We start from the raw sequence: 22,914 nt of genomic DNA, 5'->3' as shown, positions 1-22,914 counted from the left end.
TCAGACTGGAAAGGGGATATCCACATACTATAGCCTATATAGGTTTATAAGACTATTCAGACTGCAAAGGAGGATATCCACATACTATAGCCTATATAGGTTTATAAGACTATTCAGACTGCAAAGGAGGATATCCACATACTATGGCCTATATAGGTTTATAAGACTATTCAGACTGCAAAGGAGGATATCCACATACTATAGCCTATATAGGCTTATAAGACTATTCAGACTGGAAAGGGGGATATCCACATACTATAGCCTATATAGGTTTATAAGACTATTCAGACTGGAAAAGAGGATATCCACATACTATAGCCTATATAGGCTTATAAGACTATTCAGACTGGAAAGGGGGATATCCACACACTATAGCCTATATAGGCTTATAAGACTATTCAGACTGGAAAGGGGGATATCCACATACTATAGCCTATATAGGTTTATAAGACTATTCAGACTGGAAAAGAGGATATCCACATACTATAGCCTATATAGGCTTATAAGACTATTCAGACTGCAAAGGAGGATATCCACATACTATAGCCTATATAGGCTTATAGGACTATTCAGACTGGAAAGGGGGATATCCCAATACTATAGCCTATATAGGTTTATAAGACTATTCAGACTGGAAAGGAGGATATCCACATACTATAGCCTATATAGGCTTATAAGACCATTCAGACTGGAAAGGGGGATATCCACACACTATAGCCTATATAGGTTTATAAGACCATTCAGACTGGAAAGGGGGATATCAACACACTATAGCCTATATAGGTTTATAAGACTATTCAGACTGGAAAGGGGGATATCCACACACTATAGCCTATATAGGTTTATAAGACTATTCAGACTGGAAAGGGGGATATCCACACACTATAGCCTATATAGGTTTATAAGACTATTCAGACTGGAAAGAGGGATATCCACATACTATAGCCTATATAGGTTTATAAGACTATTCGGACTGGAAAGGAGGATATCCACATACTATAGCCTATATAGGTTTATAAGACTATTCGGACTGGAAAGGGGGATATCCACATACTATAGCCTATATAGGTTTATAAGACTATTCGGACTGGAAAGGAGGATATCCACATACTATAGCCTATATAGGTTTATAAGACTATTCAGACTGGAAATGGGGATATCCACATACTGTAGCCTATAGAGGTTTATAAGACTATTCAGACTGGAAATGGGGATATCCACATACTGTAGCCTATATAGATTTATAAGACTATTCAGACTGGAAAGGAGGATATCCACATACTATAGCCTATATAGGTTTATCAGGCTATTCAGACTGGAAAGGGGGATATCCACATACTATAGCCTATATATGTTTATAAGACTATTCAATTCACTTCTACTTACTTAATGTATAAATGGTTTTTATAGAACCTGGAGGTTCATTATCGCCCTCACAATATAATCACGTCATCGGTCCCTATCCTGAGCAAGATTAATCCAGTCCGTACCATCATATCCCACCTCCCTCAAATTCATTTCAATAATATCCTTCCTGAAATTCATTTCAATAATATCCTTCCGTCTATGTCTCAACCTTCCCAAAGGTCTTTTTCCTCAGGTCTCCAACTAACAGTCTACATGCATTTCTGGATTCACCCACACGTGCTACATGTCCTGTCCTTCTCAAACGTCTGGACTTAATATTCCTAATTATAACATGTGAAGAATACAGTGCGTGCAGTTCTGCGTTGTATAACTTTCAACTTTCTCCTATAACTTCATCCCCTTTAGTTCCAAATATTTTCCTAAGAACCTTATTCTCAAACACCCTTAGCCTCTGCTCTTCTCTCAAATGAGAGTCCAACATTCACAACCATACAGAACAACCGCTAATATAACTGTTTCATATATTCTGTCAGTTTTTTTGAAAGCAGGCTAAACAAGTAAATATTCTCAACCGAATAATAACAGGCATATCCCATATTTATTCTGTATTTAATTTCCTCCCGAGTGTTATTTATATTTGTTACTGGTGCTCCAAGATATTTGAATTTTTTCATCTCTTCAAAGGATAAATTTCCAATTTTTATGTTTTCATTTCGTACTATGTTCTGGTCACGAGACATAATCATAAACTTAGTCTTATCGGAATTTACTTCCAAACTTATCTCATTACTTGCCTGAAGTAAAATTTCCGTGTTTTCCCCAAGAGTTTGTGGATTTTCTTCTAACGTATTCACACCATCCTCATAAACAAGCACCTGATGTAATCCGTTCAATTCAAAACTCTCTGTTTTCCTGGACTTCCTCAATGACATATCTTGTGGTAAAGTTAAGAAGTAAAGTTAATAGTGCATCTCCTTGCTTTAGCCCGCAGTGAATTGGAAAAGCATCAGATAGAAACTGGCCCATATGGACTCCGCTGCATGTTTCACTGAGACACATTTTAATTAATCGAACTACTTTCTTGGGAATACCAAATTCAATAAGAATACTATATAAAACTTCTCTCTTAGCTGAGTCATATGCCTTTTTGAAATCTATGAATAACTGTTGTATTGTACACTTATACTCCCATTTTTTTCTCCAATATCTGCCGAATACAAAAATTTTGATCAATAGTCGAACTATTACGCCTAAAATCACATTGATGGTCTCCAATAATTTCATCTACATATGAAATTAATCTTCACAAAAGAGTATTGAACAACATTTTGTATTTACTGTAAATGGTGTAACAATGGCAGGAGAGAAGTAGTATGGTTGTACAATATGCAGTGGGGCACAAAACAAGTACCGTACAAAATATGAAGGACTATATCTTAGAATACTGCATAACATTCTTTACCATTCATTTATCGTTGGAGATAGCAAAATTTCTAGATTAACAGGACACATTTATTGTGTTGTTTTGACGGTCATGGTCTGAAATGAAGAACTGGAGCCAAGTGAAGTTTCCAAGTCTATATTTTATTCTCTTGCATGAAAAATAGAATGTCTTGGATATATTATTTTATTATTTTTATTCTGAAACTACTGACGCCATCTATCATGTTTTCCCTGTTACAATAATGTGCTTGTCATACAAAATGGTTCGATTGGCTGCTGAAGATTAAAGTATTAATTGAACGAACGTAACTTAACAGCGCGTTCCTTTTCGAATAAGAATCCTTGCAAGGTTAGTCTTTAACAAGTGTACAGCGCTTAATAACAAAGATCCGTATTAATTGCATTGTCGGAATGAGCTGGAAGTGAAAGACCATGCCCTATGCGTGTACCAGGAAAGATTGTAGAAGTCCATGACCTAGTGTGCAGTGATGATGATGTCCCTAGAACAATTTTAAGTTCAAGACAAACGTCGAGGCAAGCAGGAATTAGTCGCAGCTCAGTCAGGCCTATTTGAAAGTTGGATTTGGGATTGATTAGTCTTACAAAAGTGTCCAGGTAACAAGGTTATCCACATTTCGGCATGTTGAGTTTGTTCAGGTTGCGTATGGCTGTGCTGTTCAGATGCAGCAACTGTCTTCGTGTTCAGTCAACAGCATCAGTCTCCTCTACCAACGTCACAATTCATAATTCCACTCTCACTTCTCCGATCTTCACTTGTCATCGTACGTTTCCAGGATGTCAGCCAAGTGCTCGTTGTCTCGCGGCTTCTTGAGCTGCTTCTTGCGCTGGTTCGGTTTCTTACGCTTGTGGAGTGTCGCCTTCTTGGGTCCATGATCTTCCATGGGGCGGATTCCCTGTTTCTCCAGATATTCTTCTATCTTCAGGTTATCCGTGCTCTCAACTGCCACAGGACGCCAGAGTTTCTGGAACTCATCGTCCACAGAGCTGCTGTCTTGTTATTGTAGAACACAATCTTCTTCTTGTCAATCAGTCGCGAGATGTATGTGATCTCATTCTGCAAAGCCTTGAGGGTTTTATCACAATGTGGCAGAGATTTCTGAACGTCTTCCAACAAAATTCCTTCAAGACTCTTCAAATCGTGCTGCTCCAACAAACGCAGTTGTTCTGATATTTGACCAATATTTATAATTTCAAAAATAAAATATTTCCTCCAAAGCCAGTGTTTGAGGAAATGTCCCCATAACACTGGCAGCATTCCCACGCTGGATAGCAATAGCGATTCTTTATCTCAAGAAGTCAGTCGACCTGGAATCTCCATTGAACGCTTGCAATTTTTTCCCGATGTCTGAAACCAGAGTTTTAGCCTCTGAGCACCAAGGTCCCAACGTCTCAACAGCAAAAAGAGAGAACAAGTATCTGTCCTGGAGATCCCGATACTTATTCCTTTTGATACAGCGGATGTTGCAGCAGAACCAGCGACTTTAGAGGTAACAGGCAAATGGGATGGTGCTAAGATGTCGACACAAGTGGCATCCAATAGCAGAGATTTTCCATGAGACCAGGGTATCAAGATATTCAAGTGGAATGATATTCTACAAAAACGAAAACTGAATAATGTTAGGAAGTACCATGAAGATGTGCTCGAGGAAATGCTTACAAATATTGAAGATCTTATGCCAAGATTATCAGTTATTACTTTTATGCAAGGTGGAACACCATGCCACAGAGCTGCGCAAACAATTACACACTCTCAAGTTAACTGGCTAAGCCTTATATCTCCACCATGTAACCGAGAGTAGATCATCCTGAGTGTAAGTTTTGTCGGGGCTTTCCCCACTCGAAAAGGTGAATGCCGAATTGGAATTTACTTACCATCTACCCCAAACGTTCTGTTCGTTGTTAATATAACATATGTGTTGTTTTTAGGAGATGATCCCTGCATCGAGCTGATCCCTCAGCAGGTGAGTCCCTCTACTATCCTTGTCTGATAAGTGATCCAAAAATTATCAGAGGGGGCAGAGGTTTGTAATGCCCAGAAAGAGGTTAAACGAATAAAGAAAAAAGTGTCGATCTGTAGTTTCGATTTGCGGCCTTGCTAATTACTAGTATTTTAACCCATATTTCTCCCATTCACAATAACTTCACATAATTACATATATTTCCTGAATATATTCTTTACGTAACATAGCACTCTTCGACATTTCGTTAAAACTCGATAATAATAAACCATCTGACTTCCTTCGTATCTTATCGCCTAACGGAAGTACCGAACCTTGAACATGCAAACCTGTAGAAATGTACAAGTTGTCGCTAATGACGCAAGCATTGTATTACCATACAAAGGTGGCACTTCTTATCGACAAACTTATTTCGGTTTTAAGATCCTCTCTTGCAAAATCATCTCCTATTGAACTTCACATTATATAACATTTATTCCACGAAAGCTATTTCATAAAGGTAATAAATACACGATTTAGAACTTTCCATACAGTAAGAAATAACTTTATTCTTTTTAGAAACCATTCAGAAATGATGTTGCCTAAATAGAGTATTTTACTGGCCGGATTGTGGAATCGTAGCAATTTTGCAGAAAAATTCGACAGAAAATAAAACCTCGACAGATAAATCGCACAGGGCTCTGTGGAACACTGAAAAACATATTGTATAAGGTGCAAAACATGAGTTACCTGTAAGGACCGAATTTTTAGCTTTTTAAAAAGGACATTTTAGGTTTTTGGAGTAGGAGAAATAGGTTTTTTTTTTTTAGATTTTATGTCCAACTTGAACAAGTAACTTCTTTTACTTACCTTGGATGTGATCTGTCTTACATATCCTTCACAGACGTAGAAAACGAGTTAAATAAATTTTTAAAATTTATTGGTACTCTTAAACGTACACTCATAAATAAAGTCGACAGACAAACTGTTCTCAAATTTTATAAGACGTAATAGGATAATAGGGATATTGGGAATCTGTTGTAGTGACGGTTGAGAAACTAAATGATTCCAAAAGTATGTATCTGCTTCAGTATCGTCTGTATATTATGAATATTCAGCACTTTATATTATTACAGATGTGATAATTTATAACCGTAATATAATATGATATGTATTACGTGTTGTACAAATTTTGTTATTCAAGTACTTAAAATGCAGATTAGGGTGGAGTGAAAATGTGAAGTTTATGGAATCAAAATAGAATACCAGGGAAACGTTGTGGGGTGATATCATAAAGAACAATGCAAAATATATTTTCTCTAGCTTAATATTCAGAGGTGCCCCAAGAGCATCATATTTTGAAATTTTCACAAAATTTTGATGTTCAGATTTTTTAGCGGGAAAACATTCTCCAGTGAGTATTTTGAATTTTATTCAGCTTCCTCCAAGTGAAGGCTGCCTAGAAGACAAAGCTTACCAAAAAATTGTTGTTTTTTTAAGTAAATGGTAGGTACACAATTATAATGAAAAAGAAATAACACAATTATAAATAATTGAAGACGACTAAACAAAAGATCATTAATTCCAGAAAAAAAAACATAAAATTCCTTAGTACGGTATCTATTTGCTATTAGGTGATCACAGTCGTCTATTTAGCACTAGTTGCAAGACCCAACTTAAGTGAGCAGATCGCCATAGGAAAGAGATCAGTCTATTTACGTGTAGAGATGGTTTCTTAGAATTTTTATAAATCCCTTCACTGCAGACAGAGATATTTCAGTGACAAGAGTTTGTCCTAGACCAAACTGCTTGCAAAAATGCGCGAATCTTTTTGTGATGGTCCCTCTAACCCCAATCAGTAATCCAATAACTTCTGAACAGGATACCAGGAACATGTTAAAAGACTCAGCATATTTTGGTCCCCTATTGTTTCATCTTGAAGTGTCACAAAAACTTCAATTTATAAGAGAATTGGGAATAATTACAAAACTCTTAGGTATGATATAATTAATATAATATAATTAATGAAAATTCATTCTTCTTATGTTGCAGGGCATTTAAATCAGAATATCTCTAATATTAATACAAGAAATCTGTCCTACCCTGTATTTGCAATGCCAGAGGGGCTGAACCCATCACAATTACCTACCTATCATGACGTAATTAAATATTATCTATGGGTCAAAATGAATTAAAATCTGACTTCAAATCAAAAGAATCTATTGCTGAAGAGTTTTCAGAAAGAGTTTCTATCAAAACTAAGAAACTCCAGGTAAAGGCATACATTCCGAAAATCAGTCGTAAAAGAATATTACAACTGATTCGTGCTTACCATGATCAATACACAAACTTAATGAAGCCTTGTAAGAAACGACATAGTGACGACAACTAAAATGACAACATTGCAAATTTCGAAGAAGAAACAAACAAATCATTTGATACATCTGCAGTTCTCGGGAAAAATGACATAAGTCAGTTTCCACAAACGTTTTTTGATAATTTATTGACAACTTACGGAACATCTGCTCGCTTGGAAAAAAAAATACATAAGTATTTCTCCCATTCCAATAATTCATAGAGAAAAAAATCAAATCGACATAAACCAGTGTAAGTTGTCAATAAATTATCAAAAAAGTTTTGTGGAAACTGACTTCTGTCACTTTTCCCGAGCACTGCAGATATGTAGTTACAAATACAAAAAAAAATTAATACTGTAGGCCTAATTGTGATAAAGACAGCCGTGTTCCAAAACAAGAAAGAATGTTTTACTAGAGCAAAGAACGGAAAGAAGTATGATAATTGGACCTATTGATTTAGTTACCACTGAGAAAGAAGTGAAAAAGAAAACAAGAATAAATTCTAACTAAAAAAAATAAATGGGCTGAAATGGAATTTTTTTCATATTTTATGTAAAATACTATAGCTGTATTTTGTCTTTTTGGATCCCCTAAAAAATACTGTATACTGCAACCCCAATTTAGAGTCTTCCGAATAAAGTTTAAATATGTGATTTTACAGCAATTCATTAGCTACGTAATGAAAAACAAAGTAATAGAATAAATATAGAAAAAGACAAAAAATTGTAATTTTAAGAAACTTCAAAGCCCTTGGGGCACCTCAAAAATTAAGTATAGAAACTCCATATTTTTCACATTCCTAAGTTAAGTGAAAATACAGATTTTTGCAACTATTACATTTAGAAAACGGATAGAAAACAATTTCATGTATAGATTCACTCCATTCTAATGCACATGTATCAGTTTATGTAAGGTGAAGTCCTCATTGTTCACTTTAAGTTTTTACAGTAGGGGCAGCAATTACACTGGGAGTACATAGGGATGAACTCTTGGTTGGGTGTGCAATCCTCCGGCAATTTCATTATACATCTCACAGTTTCACACTTCTTCAAGCAGGGATCAGAGTAACTGGACACCAAACACTGCATCGAAAGTAACACGCTGACCAGAAATAAGAAACCAATCTGAAACAAAAATTCATAAATAAACAATTTGTTGTATCAAGCGATAATAGTACATTATGCAATGAGCCTATAATGGTAGTAATTAAGACGCGAGTATGTTTGTTTATGAAACGAGCGCAAGCGAGTTTCATAATTTTCATACGAGCTTCTTAATTACCATTATAAGCAAGTTTCATACGACTTTTTATACTCGACCATATTTCTAACTTGAAATTATTCATAAGTATTCATGTTATGGTTATCTAAGTGAAGAGCGGAACTAACCTTCTAAATTGTGAGATTTGCGCAGACGCGAAAGTATTGATTTTTTCCGAGGAATGAATGTCATTGACCTTGATATAATCTAGAGAATAACATGAACGTTAATCTTGATATAACCTGGAAATTGATTTAGAATTGAAAAACGAGAAGACAAATTGAATTTATTTGATTATTATTTACAATTAACGCTAATTGTTATAGTAACAGAACCTAACCTTCTGCGACAGTATTGGATTTCCAGCCTCCGTGACGCTTCGCTAGTTGTCTTTCGATTGCATATCCGAGAATAATCGATACTTGCGCTTTTATAATGCTACAATGGTGATTTCTGATTGGCTGAACAACTGAACTATAATGAATAGGTGTACTTTAATGAGGTGCATTAAAGGGCTACTACCAGGTGTATAATTACTACATTTCGGCATGGTCGAGCATAAAAAATATAACATTTGAATAGCCCTATCTCTTCATAATTGTACGTCACATAACTGTATACGGGGCGCTGAGAAATTTTTGTTGGGATTTCAGTAATTTTATTGTAACGCGACTGTTATTGGATCCAAGATTGTTTAAATTTAGAGTACCTAAGCGCCAGAATCATACAGAAAACTAAAGTGGTTAACTGACTGAATTTGATGAAGGATGAGTGGAACAGAGAAAAATTCTCTCCGGCACCGGGTTTTTAGCTCTACGTGCTAAGTCATACCGGATTCTCATCCCGATGACGGATCGAATCCTCTCAGTTTAAGTTCCACCTCTTTGGTTCCCTCTAGTGGCCTATCCTCAGTACTGCGTCATAGATGTATGATAGTGGCACAATGTCCACATATGTACAGAGGTGCACTCGTTATGAGTGACTAAGTGGCCGGGATCCGACGGAGTAAGCGCCGTCTTAAATCACTAAGTGATTATTTTTCGCATATCATATATTAGGGGACTCGATCCGACATCGGGATGGGAATTCGGTGTGGCTTAGTGGATGGAGCGTCAGCACGTAAAGCTGAAAACCCGGGTTCAAATCCCGGTGCCGGAGATAATTTTTCTCTGTTCCACTCCTCCTTCATCATATGAGGCGCTCAGAGCTAAAATGGATCAAATCCATGAGACGTTGTTTTGAGACAATAGGACTTAAAGTTAACTTGCTCTACTGGATTATCTAATTTCACTAGCAATAATTTTATTACTCCATTCTCACATTCCAGACTTATAAGATTTAAAAAATTGTGATGTTAATTGATGCAACGCTTTGGTAACTTGATCCAATATGGCTCAAAATATCGTGAACAAATGATCTGAGCCAAAAGTGACTGGTGTCACCTCCCGGCGAATGCTTGGAATTAAGACTTGATCCATTACTGCTCGGAAAAGATCCAACTTCAGATAATCAAAAAATGAATTAAACTCAATTTATGAAAATTTGTGACTTGATCCACTTTAGCTCTGAACGCCTCATATGATGACGCAGAATTTCTGCACAGAAATATCATTTGTACTTTGGCACAACGTAATAATAATATATAACTGGATTTGATTTTGTTTGTTTCTTTAGTTACTTTCATTTATTTAGTTTCATTTAATTAAATTTCCTTGGTTTTATTAGTTAAGTTTTGTTAGGTTAGGTTAAGATTTGAATAGTCCACTTTGGTTTCGTTCGATTAACTTGATTTCATTAACTTAGTTTTATTTTGATTAATACAGTTTATAATACCTTAGATTGGTTTAATTTTGTTTGTCTATTTTGCTTATTTTCAGAAATTCTATAATTTTCTTATTAAGAGTTTCTTAGTTTTCATCGTTTACTTTGGTCAATTTAATTCAGCTAGACTAATGCCATTAGCTTGGACAAAGCTAAATTTGATTTTTTTTAAGTTAGTCAGTCGGTCAGCTTCTTTGTCTGTTTTCTTGTTTGCTTGCTTGTTTGTTTATTCGTTTGTTTCTTTCTTTGCTTTATTACCTTTCATTTCTTGTATTCGTAGTTCGATTTTTAAATACTGTTTCAGTGTGTGACGCACCCAGTAATATCTCTTGGAAGGCATGGCGCATCCTCAGGTTGCGGATAGAGGAAACAGCCTCCAGATATGGAGAGTAGCTGCGAATGTATTGAATAAGCAGTCGTGGACAGCCGATAAGGGGTGGTCCTCGAGCTTGGGGTTGGGCGAAGGGCTAACAACCCATCACCGTAAAAAACAGCTTGTTACGAATCCATACAATAAGTCTCGGTTTGGAAGCAAATCCCGAAAAGACAAAGTATGTAATTATGTCTCGTGATCAAAATATTGTACGAAATGCAAACGTCAAAATTCGAGACTCATCCTTCGAAGAGGTTGAAAAATTCAAATATCTTGGAGCAACAGTAACAAATGTAAATGACACTCGAGAGGAAATTAAACGCAGAATAAATATGGGAAATGCCTATTATTATTCGGTTAAAAAGCTTTTGTCATCTAGTCTGCTGTCAAAAAATCTGAAAGTTAAAATTTATAAAACAGTAATTATATTACCGGTTGTTCTGTATGGTTGTGGAACTTGGACTCTCACTTTGAGAGAGGAACAGAGATTAAGGGTGTTTGCGAATAAGATTCTTAGGAAAATATTTGGGGCTAAGAGGGATGAGGTTACAGGAGAATGGAGAAAGTTACATAACGCAGAACTTCACGCATTGTATTCTTCACCTGACATAATTAAGAACATTAAATCCAGACGTTTGAGATGGGCAGGGCATGTAGCACGTATGGGCGAATCCAGAAAGACATATAGAGTGTTAGTTGGGAAACCGGAGGGAAAAAGACCTTTGGGGAGGCCGAGACGTAGATGGGAGAATAATATTAAAATGGATTTGAGGGAAGTGGGATATGATGATAGAGACTGGATTAATCTTGCACAGGATAGGGACCGATGGCGGGCTTATGTGACTGCGACAATGTACCTGTGGGTTCCTTAACAGCCATTTGTAATTAAGTAATTTATAGATCAACATTAAAGCTGTATAGCTGTACCCTTATGCGAAGCAGGGATGGTTTAAGTACATACAGCGTTACTGAGGTGTGATAGGCTGGTGGGATTGGTTGGAGATAGACTCGCTCCAAATTAAAGGTATAGATAGATCTTCGAATATTACCGACAGTTTAAGATTTTTTAAAATAAAATTATGTTATAATAAGTCCATCCACATGCAGCATATTCAAAAATTAAGGTTTCAAAAGATCACACACTTTCCATAAAAATGAATACAGGCACATGAAAGCATTAAAAAGCATTCTTTTTCTGTTTTTTATTTGTGGGTTTGAGCCCTCTGAGCCTCTCCATGATTGCCCATCGGTTTCTGTTTTAGTTTGGCTTCATTCGGTTGATTTGGTTTCTTATGTTTATTTTGTTAAATGCTTACTTTAGTTTAATTTGATTCGACCGTAAATGCCTTTGCTACTATGTTTTATTTTATTTTATTAGTTTAGTTTGTTATTTTACTTCGAGTGACTCAATCAATCAATCAATCAATCAATCAATCAATCAAAGTACTCACCATTCTCGCTGCCATTGCAATCAACGTCCCTTCACGATTCTGATAGGTTTTTTGCAGAGTTCAGTCCACACGCCGTTACGTGAATGTTCTGAAACAACCTGAATATTAGAAGCGTCATGCTTGAAAATCAAGCATGAGTGGCAGGAAATGACGATGGAATACTATCAGTTGACCACAACACAATGTCCGGTATTACGAGTATATTCCGACGTTACCGACGTGTTATCTGTTATATTCATACAGATAGGCCTATATAAACGGGTTTGAGAAAATTGTTTCACCAAAATATTTTCTTGTCCAAACACGACAAATTAAAGGGAACTGAAATGCAATATATAATACACGGTGTAAGGGGTATGATTATTCCTAGTGAACTGAAATGCAATATATAATACATTGTGTAAGGGGTATGATTATTCCTAGTGAACTGAAATGCAATATATAATACACGGTGTAAGGCGTATGATTATTCCTAGTCAACTGAAATGCAATATATAATACACGGTGTAAGGGGTATGATTATTCTTAATGAACTGAAATGCAATATATAATACACGGTGTAAGGGGTATGATTATTCTTAATGAACTGAAATGCAATATATAATACACGGTGTAAGGGGTATGATTATTCTTAATGAACTGAAATGCAATATATAATACACGGTGTAAGGCGTATGATTATTCCTAGTGAACTGAAATGCAATATATAATACACAGTGTAAGGGGTATGATTATTCCTGGTGAACTGAAATGCAATATATAATACACGGTGTAAGGGGTATGATTATTCCTAGTGAACTGAAATGCAATATATAATACACGGTGTAAGGGGTATCATTATTCCTAGTGAACTGAAATGCAATATATAATACACGGTGTTAGGGGTATGATTATTCCTGGTGAACTGAAATGCAATATATAATACACAGTGTAAGGGGTATGATTATTCCTGGTGAACTGAAATGCAATATATAATACACGGTGTAAGGGGTATGATTATTCCTAGTGAACTGAAATGCAATATATAATACACGGTGTAAGGGGTATGATTATTCTTAATGAACTGAAATGCAATATATAATACACGGTGTAAGGCGTATGATTATTCCTAGTGAACTGAAATGCAATATATAATACACAGTGTAAGGGGTATGATTATTCCTGGTGAACTGAAATGCAATATATAATACACGGTGTAAGGGGTATGATTATTCCTAGTGAACTGAAATGCAATATATAATACACGGTGTAAGGGGTATCATTATTCCTAGTGAACTGAAATGCAATATATAATACACGGTGTAAGGGGTATGATTATTCCTAGTGAACTGAAATGCAATATATAATACACGGTGTAAGGGGTATCATTATTCCTAGTGAACTGAAATGCAATATATAATACACGGTGTAAGGGGTATGATTATTCCTGGTGAACTGAAATGCAATATATAATACACAGTGTAAGGGGTATGATTATTCCTGGTGAACTGAAATGCAATATATAATACACGGTGTAAGGGGTATGATTATTCCTAGTGAACTGAAATGCAATATATAATACACGGTGTAAGGGGTATGATTATTCTTAATGAACTGAAATGCAATATATAATACACGGTGTAAGGCGTATGATTATTCCTAGTGAACTGAAATGCAATATATAATACACAGTGTAAGGGGTATGATTATTCCTGGTGAACTGAAATGCAATATATAATACACGGTGTAAGGGGTATGATTATTCCTAGTGAACTGAAATGCAATATATAATACACGGTGTAAGGGGTATCATTATTCCTAGTGAACTGAAATGCAATATATAATACACGGTGTAAGGGGTATGATTATTCCTGGTGAACTGAAATGCAATATATAATACACAGTGTAAGGGGTATGATTATTCCTGGTGAACTGAAATGCAATATATAATACACGGTGTAAGGGGTATGATTATTCCTAGTGAACTGAAATGCAATATATAATACACGGTGTAAGGGGTATGATTATTCTTAATGAACTGAAATGCAATATATAATACACGGTGTAAGGCGTATGATTATTCCTAGTGAACTGAAATGCAATATATAATACACAGTGTAAGGGGTATGATTATTCCTGGTGAACTGAAATGCAATATATAATACACGGTGTAAGGGGTATGATTATTCCTAGTGAACTGAAATGCAATATATAATACACGGTGTAAGGGGTATGATTATTCCTAGTGAACTGAAATGCAATATATAATACACGGTGTAAGGGGTATCATTATTCCTAGTGAACTGAAATGCAATATATAATACACGGTGTAAGGGGTATGATTATTCTTAATGAACTGAAATGCAATATATAATACACGGTGTAAGGCGTATGATTATTCCTAGTGAACTGAAATGCAATATATAATACACAGTGTAAGGGGTATGATTATTCCTGGTGAACTGAAATGCAATATATAATACACGGTGTAAGGGGTATGATTATTCCTAGTGAACTGAAATGCAATATATAATACACGGTGTAAGGGGTATCATTATTCCTAGTGAACTGAAATGCAATATATAATACACGGTGTAAGGGGTATGATTATTCCTGGTGAACTGAAATGCAATATATAATACACAGTGTAAGGGGTATGATTATTCCTGGTGAACTGAAATGCAATATATAATACACGGTGTAAGGGGTATGATTATTCCTAGTGAACTGAAATGCAATATATAATACATGGTGTAAGGGGTATGATTATTCTTAATGAACTGAAATGCAATATATAATACACGGTGTAAGGCGTATGATTATTCCTAGTGAACTGAAATGCAATATATAATACACAGTGTAAGGGGTATGATTATTCCTGGTGAACTGAAATGCAATATATAATACACGGTGTAAGGGGTATGATTATTCCTAGTGAACTGAAATGCAATATATAATACACGGTGTAAGGGGTATCATTATTCCTAGTGAACTGAAATGCAATATATAATACACGGTGTAAGGGGTATGATTATTCCTAGTGAACTGAAATGCAATATATAATACACGGTGTAAGGGGTATCATTATTCCTAGTGAACTGAAATGCAATATATAATACACGGTGTAAGGGGTATGATTATTCCTGGTGAACTGAAATGCAATATATAATACACAGTGTAAGGGGTATGATTATTCCTGGTGAACTGAAATGCAATATATAATACACGGTGTAAGGGGTATGATTATTCCTAGTGAACTGAAATGCAATATATAATACACGGTGTAAGGGGTATGATTATTCTTAATGAACTGAAATGCAATATATAATACACGGTGTAAGGCGTATGATTATTCCTAGTGAACTGAAATGCAATATATAATACACAGTGTAAGGGGTATGATTATTCCTGGTGAACTGAAATGCAATATATAATACACGGTGTAAGGGGTATGATTATCCCTAGTGAACTGAAATGCAATATATAATACACGGTGTAAGGGGTATCATTATTCCTAGTGAACTGAAATGCAATATATAATACACGGTGTAAGGGGTATGATTATTCCTGGTGAACTGAAATGCAATATATAATACACAGTGTAAGGGGTATGATTATTCCTGGTGAACTGAAATGCAATATATAATACACGGTGTAAGGGGTATGATTATTCCTAGTGAACTGAAATGCAATATATAATACACGGTGTAAGGGGTATGATTATTCTTAATGAACTGAAATGCAATATATAATACACGGTGTAAGGCGTATGATTATTCCTAGTGAACTGAAATGCAATATATAATACACAGTGTAAGGGGTATGATTATTCCTGGTGAACTGAAATGCAATATATAATACACGGTGTAAGGGGTATGATTATTCCTAGTGAACTGAAATGCAATATATAATACACGGTGTAAGGGGTATGATTATTCCTAGTGAACTGAAATGCAATATATAATACACGGTGTAAGGGGTATCATTATTCCTAGTGAACTGAAATGCAATATATAATACACGGTGTAAGGGGTATGATTATTCTTAATGAACTGAAATGCAATATATAATACACGGTGTAAGGCGTATGATTATTCCTAGTGAACTGAAATGCAATATATAATACACAGTGTAAGGGGTATGATTATTCCTGGTGAACTGAAATGCAATATATAATACACGGTGTAAGGGGTATGATTATTCCTAGTGAACTGAAATGCAATATATAATACACGGTGTAAGGGGTATCATTATTCCTAGTGAACTGAAATGCAATATATAATACACGGTGTAAGGGGTATGATTATTCCTGGTGAACTGAAATGCAATATATAATACACAGTGTAAGGGGTATGATTATTCCTGGTGAACTGAAATGCAATATATAATACACGGTGTAAGGGGTATGATTATTCCTAGTGAACTGAAATGCAATATATAATACACGGTGTAAGGGGTATGATTATTCTTAATGAACTGAAATGCAATATATAATACACGGTGTAAGGCGTATGATTATTCCTAGTGAACTGAAATGCAATATATAATACACAGTGTAAGGGGTATGATTATTCCTGGTGAACTGAAATGCAATATATAATACACGGTGTAAGGGGTATGATTATTCCTAGTGAACTGAAATGCAATATATAATACACGGTGTAAGGGGTATCATTATTCCTAGTGAACTGAAATGCAATATATAATACACGGTGTAAGGGGTATGATTATTCCTAGTGAACTGAAATGCAATATATAATACACGGTGTAAGGGGTATCATTATTCCTAGTGAACTGAAATGCAATATATAATACACGGTGTAAGGGGTATGATTATTCCTGGTGAACTGAAATGCAATATATAATACACAGTGTAAGGGGTATGATTATTCCTGGTGAACTGAAATGCAATATATAATACACGGTGTAAGGGGTATGATTATTCCTAGTGAACTGAAATGCAATATATAATACACGGTGTAAGGGGTATGATTATTCTTAATGAACTGAAATGCAATATATAATACACGGTGTAAGGCGTATGATTATTCCTAGTGAACTGAAATGCAATATATAATACACAGTGTAAGGGGTATGATTATTCCTGGTGAACTGAAATGCAATATATAATACACGGTGTAAGGGGTATGATTATTCCTAGTGAACTGAAATGCAATATATAATACACGGTGTAAGGGGTATCATTATTCCTAGTGAACTGAAATGCAATATATAATACACGGTGTAAGGGGTATGATTATTCCTGGTGAACTGAAATGCAATATATAATACACAGTGTAAGGGGTATGATTATTCCTGGTGAACTGAAATGCAATATATAATACACGGTGTAAGGGGTATGATTATTCCTAGTGAACTGAAATGCAATATATAATACACGGTGTAAGGGGTATGATTATTCTTAATGAACTGAAATGCAATATATAATACACGGTGTAAGGCGTATGATTATTCCTAGTGAACTGAAATGCAATATATAATACACAGTGTAAGGGGTATGATTATTCCTGGTGAACTGAAATGCAATATATAATACACGGTGTAAGGGGTATGATTATTCCTAGTGAACTGAAATGCAATATATAATACACGGTGTAAGGGGTATGATTATTCCTAGTGAACTGAAATGCAATATATAATACACGGTGTAAGGGGTATCATTATTCCTAGTGAACTGAAATGCAATATATAATACACGGTGTAAGGGGTATCATTATTCCTAGTGAACTGAAATGCAATATATAATACACGGTGTAAGGGGTATGATTATTCTTAATGAACTGAAATGCAATATATAATACACGGTGTAAGGCGTATGATTATTCCTAGTGAACTGAAATGCAATATATAATACACAGTGTAAGGGGTATGATTATTCCTGGTGAACTGAAATGCAATATATAATACACGGTGTAGGTAAGACGTATGATTATTCCTGTCATAAGGAAGAAAAAATGTTCTTACAATTTTTTTAATTGCAATATTTAACTAATTATTAAAGCTTACAATATTAGATGTTTTGCAACGTTGCTGGATGGGGAGGAGTGGGTTTAGAATACACAGTACAGTTCAGATTTACGGACATACCGGTACAAAACAGATGCTCTGTTCTAATGCAGGAGCGGACCGTGATAATACTATTCTTTACATAAAACGAGCAGGAAATACAAACTTTCAATCTCATTAATATAACATTATGGTAAATTTACATTTTATGTAACAATATTGCTCCATTTTTTATTTTACGTCTGAAAGATAAACAATAATGGTTTTCTGCACAAAATCACACGAACTTTTTTCTAATGTAACATTTTAATCTCTCCCGCTTCCGTAAATCAGTAGCATTTTTTAAGAAATTTCTAGTTGAGTGATTTTCGAAACGGGGTAAGAGACCTCTAGTTTCTAAATATTGTTGAGAAACTGCTACAGAAGTTCGCCGTTTAGGTAATCTTATTTGAGGAAAACGTTCACGGTAAATCCTTCTTGCCTCACTTGAATTACAATGACTTTCTCCATAAATTAATAACATATGGTATTCCTAAACTGTAAATGACATTGTAAGTTGCTTATCGAATGCCCTGTATTGAACTGTCATCCGCTCCGCAGTAGACCTGTGGACAGGAAGCTTGAACTCAACCGACTCTTACTTACGCCTGTGCAGAGTACTGCCTGCTGAATTCGTTGCCACGTCTCTCACGCCAGAATATTAACAAATTTAAGCATTCATTTTTATTTAATTTCACGAAAACATAATGGAACACACAAATATTTATTTAAACTAATGTTAACTCTTTGCTAGATATGCCTACTGACGTAATTATTTTCGTGATTTTACTAATGATATAAGTAGTATAACGCAAATAAAATAAAAATGTAAATATTTTTTACTACGAAAACTATCAAGTTTTGACCTTATGTTGTATGGAAAGGGCGGCACTTATACCCCTTACACCCTGTACAATGGGAAATAGGTTATAAATAATAATTTATTTCTAGATCTAGTCTCGCCAACATCAGTTTGTCGTCAGAATTGGATCATTTGTCTTTTCTCATACGTACTACTCCAGTCGAGAGCAGTAGGCCTAAAACAAATAATTGAAATGAGATCCTTTTTTACCATTATTTCTTTTATTACAGTAACAGATGTGATACATATTTATTACGCAACATTTCTAGCCTGATACAAGTTTTAGAAATTAAATATTTGAAATACATAATATACCGGATAACTGGACCCATTTCACTTATGAGAGTGTATATGACGTTTAATATTAAATTTATTTATAAAGTGTTTTTCTTATCATTTTCTCTTTATCCTCAGTGCATGGCCTCTTTCTTACTGATATTACACACACAATGGTGGATTTCCCGTGACGTGAGCTCAACACGACTCTGGACCTTCACCTGCTGTTTGATAACACACAACATTACACTAGAGGCCATCGGCATAGCCCAGAGTAACGATTTCGGGTGTGGATTCAAGTCCCGCTTTGGTTGATTACCTGGTTATTTTCTTCTGGGTTTTCTCCAACTCTAAGATAAAATTCAGATAATCGTATGGCGAATCCTCGTACTCACTAACGGAACTCATTGGATGATTTTTAGTTGGTTATTTAACGACGCTGTATCAACTACTAGCGTCGATGAGATTGGTGATAGCGAGATGAGGCCGAGGATTCGCCATAGGTTACCTTGAATTCACCTTACGGTTGGGGGAAAAAGTCGGAAAAAACCAACCAGCTAACCAGCCCAAGCTGGGATCGAAACCACGTCCGAACGCAACTTCAGACCGGCAGGCAAGCGCCTTAACCGACTGAGCCACGCCGGTGGCACGGATGATTGTAATGGTCCTACTAGGTCCAGGTGAACGTGTTGGAAACGTTGTCCTTGTATGGGAATGTGAATCTCTCTATACCTTACATGACTGTTAACTTTGCTGGCTATCAAAGCAAACATGTACGTGCCCACTTCATAATATATTTCTTCAAGTATAGCTATACAAATTTTTTCCTAACAGAAGCACTTGTTGGTCGCCCTCTAAGAAAAGATAATTCATGAACCATATTAAAAATATGTTTCAAAGATAGCGACATATAAGATCGAATGTTTTATCACAATAGACTAAGGATGAAGATTTATCAAATCGGAATTCGCGAAGTTGAAGTGATGTATTAGTATTAAGAAAATTGTGAAGATCTTTGTCCTTTTCTTATTTTGTAGGCAGCTCTTGAGCATTAGTTAAAGCTGGTAAGTCAATTTATTTTATTATTGACATATCTGCAACAGTTATTATTTCCTGAGCTATGTCGTATATTTATGCTGGACTTTCAAATGAAATCTAGCTACCGTATTTACTATGAAATACTTTGCTAGATTATTCTTTAAAAGCATGTGATAGTGGTTTATAATCAGTAGGGCCGTGACATCAGTATATTTGTATTAGTTTGAAGGTGAACATGCGACGCCGGACAGAATGTACTTAAGCATTTTACGAATATCTTGAATTTTGGTTTCATTGATCGGTGATAAACCACTGTGTTAGAAAGTGAGGAGAAAGAATGGTGCTGAAAATGATCAAGACGTAGAAAGGGAATTAGTTGTGTCACTGGCTGAATAGAACTGCCTACTGAAGGATGCACTGGAAGGAATGTTAAACGTGAGATAAGTTCGTAAAGAATTACCAATGACAACCGACAAAAAGCAATTTGTCAGCTGAATGTATGATTAAAATTACATATTATGTAAGTTTCTTCAGCTCTTGACAGGAAAAAAAACTTATGTCCATGTCTAAAGTCGTTTTACCACTTAACCAAATATTCTGCTGCTAATAAAAATTATACAAAAGTCGTGGATAATCATGCTCTCATCTCAAAACCTCCAAAATGTGGACTTAAGTCGTCTTGCAAATTCACCATTCAATTGTAACGCGACATTTCTAACCTGATACAAGTTTTAGAAATTAAATATTTGAAATACATAATATACCGAATAACTGGACCCATTTCACTTATGAGAGTGTATATGACGTGTATTATTAAATTTATGTATAAAGTGTTTTTCTTATCATTTTCGCTTTATCCTCAGTGCATGGCCTCTTTCTTACTGATATTACACACAATGGTGGATTTCCCGTGACGTAAGCTCAGCATGACTTTGGGCCTTCACCTGCTGTGTGACAACACACATTATACGAGAGGCCATCGGCATAGCCCAGAGTAACGATTTCGGGTGTGGGTTCAAGTCCCGCTTTGGTTGATTACCTGCTTAGGTTTCTTCTGGGTTTTTTCCAACTCTAAGATAAAATTCAGGTAGGCTAATCGTATGACGAATCCTGGTACTCACTCACGGAAACCATTGGAAGGTTTTTTTAGTTGGTTATTTAACGACGCTGTATCAATTACTAGTCCACACCTGTGGAGCAACGGCTAGCGCGTCTGGCTGCGAAGCCAGGTGGCCCGGGTTCGATTCCCGGTTGGGGCTAGTTAATTGGTTAAGGTTTTTTCCGTGGTTTTCCCTCAACCCAACATGAGCAAATGCTGGGTAACTTTCGGTGTTGGACCCCGGATTCATTTCACCAGCATTATCACCTTCATCTCATTCAGACGGTAAGTAACCTAGATGTTGATAAAGCGTCGTAAAATAACCTACTAAAAAAATCAACTACTAGGTTATTTAGTGTCGATGAGATTGGTGATAGCGAAATGATATTTGGCGAGATGAGGCCGAGGATTCGCCATAGATTACCTTGCATTCACCTTACGGTTGGGGGAAAACCTCGGAAAAAACCCAACCAGGTAATCAGCCCAAGCGGGAATCGAACCCACGCCCGAACGCAACTTCAGACCGGCAGGCAAGCGCCTTAACCGACTGAGCCACTCCGGTGGCTCGGATGATTGTAATGGTCCTACTAGGTCCAGGTGAACGTGTTGGAAATGTTGTCCTGGTATGGGAATGTGAATCTCTCGATACCTTACATGACTGTTAACTCTGCTGCCTATCAACGCAAACATATACGTGCCCACTTCATAATATCCTTCTTCATGTATGGCTATACAAATTTTTTCCTAACAGAAGCACTTGTTGGTCACCCTCTAGGAAAAGGTAATTCATGAATCATATTAAAAATATGTTTCAAAGATAGCGACATATAAGATCGAATGTTTTATCACAATAGACTAAGGATGAAGCTTTATCAAATCGGAGTTCGTGAAGTTGAAGAGATGTATTAGTTTGAAGAAAATTGTGAAGATCTTTGTCCTTTTCTTATTTTGTAGGGAGCTCTTGAGCATTAGTTAAAGCTGGTAAGTCAATTTATTTTATTATTGACATATCTGCAACAGTTATTATTTCCTGAGCTATGTCGTATATTTATGCTGGATTTTCAAATGAAATCTAGCTACTGTATTTGATATGATATACTTTACCATATTATTCTTTAAAATCATGTGTTAGTGGTTTATAATCAGTAGGGCCGTGAAATCAGTATACGTGGTACATTCATTAAGTTCTGAGACTGAGGGCATAGTGGCGATGTGGTACACTAGAACGGATAGGTGGCGCCGTGACCTTGTCAGTTAGTCTCTCGTCCCAGCATCATACAGTTACGTGCATATAGTGTAAGCAGAACTACGGTCATTGTTGTGACTGTGATTTGAATGCGCGCGTCGGAACTCGAGTATGTTGCAGTTTGAGCAACGGGCAAACGTCACGTTCTGTCAGAAATTAGGCGAAACTGCTATAACCGATCATAACTGGAGACGAAACGTGGTGTTTCCTTTACGATCCGCAAATGAAGCGACAATCCGCCACCTGGAAAACGCCATTATTTCCACGACAGAAAAATCCGCAACAAGACAGGTCAAAAGGCAAGGTGATGCTTTAAC

At 35.9% G+C, this 22,914-nt stretch overlaps 1 long non-coding RNA gene across 1 annotated transcript; it reads right to left on the bottom strand.

Moving 5' to 3' along the window:
- Window positions 1-5,848: 5,848 nt before the first annotated feature.
- LOC138704302 (uncharacterized) lies at window positions 5,849-12,330 on the bottom strand. The gene is made up of 2 exons (XR_011333307.1): window positions 12,032-12,330; window positions 5,849-8,250 (listed from the first exon to the last, which is right to left on the bottom strand). It is a non-coding gene; the product is annotated as an uncharacterized lncRNA (long non-coding RNA).
- Between the last annotated feature and the right edge of the window lie 10,584 nt (window positions 12,331-22,914).

Source organism: Periplaneta americana, chromosome 1 (assembly GCF_040183065.1).
Source record: "Periplaneta americana isolate PAMFEO1 chromosome 1, P.americana_PAMFEO1_priV1, whole genome shotgun sequence".
NCBI classification, from domain to species: domain Eukaryota; kingdom Metazoa; phylum Arthropoda; class Insecta; order Blattodea; family Blattidae; genus Periplaneta; species Periplaneta americana.
Note: the sequence above shows the minus strand (reverse complement) of the source record. Positions and strands in the feature narration are given on the sequence as shown.